Genomic DNA, 2,943 nt, shown 5'->3' with positions numbered 1-2,943 from the left:
TTGGTCCGGTGGATCTTTCCTGCCCAATCCCGCTCTGCTGCTGGCTCTGCCCCTATTACTGGTTTGGCTGAATGGTTCGTTGTTGTCAGACTTCCGTATAGTTCAATTTTCTGTGGTTTGGCTGCGTTTTCATTGCTGAAACTTTGTTTTTTTTAAACTTGGTTGTGAGCGAAAGTAAGGTGTTTCCACCTATGCCTCCATCTTGGCGGAAGTCCTATTTATAGAAATAATCTTGATGCTTCTATCTGCTCATTTTCTTCTGTAATTTCTAGAAACATGAGAAATTTAATACATTAAGTTAATTATTTACAAGGAAGTCCTACTGACACAAAATAATTATAAGAAGATAAAGTGAGTTATCAGAGGGAAAAGTCAAATTTAAAAAATCTTTGCTGTGTTTTATATTTCCTTGCATTGGAATTGCAGTTCAATGCTTTATCGTCTCAGCTGGAATGAAAGAAATCAGTTTTAACTCTGGAATCCCTGCAATAACTAAAGAGGTGTGTTATTGTTGACATGTGGGCAGGAGTGCCATGTGTTGCTATAAAACATGACTATTATTTTCTCCTTGCACTCTATTTCAGACAATACTCATTTGCTCAGGTTTGATACAGCTGCTGAAATGCTGGTGTATCAAGTGTCAGCCTCAAAGTGCACAAAGCATTTTTTTCTGTATGAACCTAAGTTGTTACATAGAAAAGTGCATTGAAAACTGGATAAAACTATCAGAATTAAGAAGAAACCTAGTGTCCTTAGAAAAACAAAGTGAAGTGTTGTATATTAAAATTACTTCATGATAGAGCACCTTTTTTTGAACTTCTTAACTTTTTGTAGATTTCAATATGTGCATTGTAAAGGAAGTTTCACTCCAGTTCATAGATATTTGCATTCTCTGCACAGTCATCTTGGTTGCCTAGACTGTGCTGTGGCCTAGAATGTAAGCACTAACTGGGTTATTTAATCCCACATGTCTATCTGGTTTCAGCTGCTCATTTGAATACAATCGCATTGGAGAAGACCAGTTTCTAACATATTGTTCTTACTGTAGCCAAGTGAGGCTGAACTAAACAGTCTTTATTCTGTTATGTTTAAGGGCCATCATAGGAAGATGGCAGTATACATACTCATTGAATTTCCAAATCAGATCATTTGGTCCCAATTTCTTTTCTAGTGAAAGAACAACCTGGGTTAGAAAGGGAAGGTGACTTGACCAAGGTCAAATAACATTTTATGGCAAAACTGGTCTAAGGCCTGATGCTCCTGACTCACAGGATGATGCTATTTCCATTACACTGCTCTTTTTGGAAGTTACAGAGGGGAGAATGAGAATCTGTCAGTGAGACTTCAGGGAGACATTCAAATGTAGCATAAGGACATTTTCCATAAGGTTATATAGCAGCCCATAACTAGAATGAGCCAGACACACCATACAGGGTTCTTACTCCATGGAAGTGTCCAAATTGAGAATGGTTCTGACAAAGAGGATAGATATTATTCAAGAAAATGTATTTGAATGCAAGCTTGGAACAGATCTTGGAGGGAACTTCTAACTCTAAGCTCCTGTATTTCTCTGGTGTATATACCAAAGTAAGTTATCAAGCAAGTCAAAACTATCAAATACAGATTTTTGTCCCAAACATTTAAATATTTACTCCATAGTAGTTTAATAAGTAATAGATGATATATACTAGATATTGGAATAACAAATCAGTAATACAAAATACCAGTCATATATTAAGCATCATTTTAGAAGAAACATAAAGTTCCCTCCAATTTTTAGTGTTTTCAATTTGTGTCAACATTCCAAAAAGCATAGTTTCTAATGTTTAATTTTATACAAAGAAAAAAAACCTCCTTTGTACATTGCACTGAAGATGGCACTGTGGTAACAACCTCACACTAGAAATGATAAGGGGTGTTTATATTTAATATTTTAATCCTGCATTTCAATTTGGAGGTATTTCTTGAGATTGGCAAAAGGAACACAAAGGTTAGTTTATTGTTACATCATCTTTTCTAATTGGAGTTGATTCTATTTTTTATTTGACCTCAATTAGACAGAATTGAAATTTATTCCAAAGAATTTTAGTTCAAGTTATAGCTAAACAGGCTATATTAAGAATGACAACTACAAATTATCTGAACTATAAAAAATGCTCTCAGAAATTCTTATTTGAATTTCATTCCATACAGACAGTTTTCAGGGGAAAAAAGCAAGGGGAAAATAAACACTTCAAACCTCAAGTATTTTGAGTTTATTTTAGGTCTTGTTAGTTTTTGAAAATTCTGAATACATCCAAGATCTCTCTGAAATGCAATTTGAAGTTTGTCTTAATTCAATACATTAACTAGAACCCCCTGAAAAGTGACTACTGTACATTCACTGACCCATTTAATCACAAAGAGTATTCCTTCAGGTATTACTTAGTAACTCATTCAAAATTAGCAGTTTTACACTTTAGGATAATACTTCACTTCTAAATAGTAACAGTGTTAAATGTATAAATAACCTCTGCCTAATTAATTTTATGTTTAAGTAGATAAGAATAGAAGGGAATAAAATACTTTGAGTAGTTTCTGACATGTTAAAATGTCCATTAGAGTGACCCCCTGGCCTCCCCTCTCTCTCCACCTGTCCCCTGAAACCACCACTTCACCCCACTTGCTACTTATGCAGTCCCACAACTCCTCACTCCAACATCCTTTTTTATGACAGTGTCCCTTACCTCCAGGAATAATGCCCCACACCCCATTGAAATGCTGATTCTGCTTAATGTTTTGCTTTCTCCCTGATTTGCATTCAGATGCCAAATTCAGAGGCAGCTAATTCACATGCACATTAGCATGTCAGTACTCTCAAAGGTATTTGCATTTTTAAGAGAGGATATCTGACTTTTGGCCAAGATGGAGGCATAGGTAGATGGACAACAACCAATTTAAAAA

Source organism: Artibeus jamaicensis, unplaced genomic scaffold, assembly GCF_021234435.1.
Source record: "Artibeus jamaicensis isolate MK-2021 breed Jamaican fruit bat unplaced genomic scaffold, CSHL_Jam_final contig_240, whole genome shotgun sequence".
In the NCBI taxonomy this organism is placed as follows: Eukaryota; Metazoa; Chordata; class Mammalia; order Chiroptera; family Phyllostomidae; genus Artibeus; species Artibeus jamaicensis.
Note: the sequence above shows the minus strand (reverse complement) of the source record.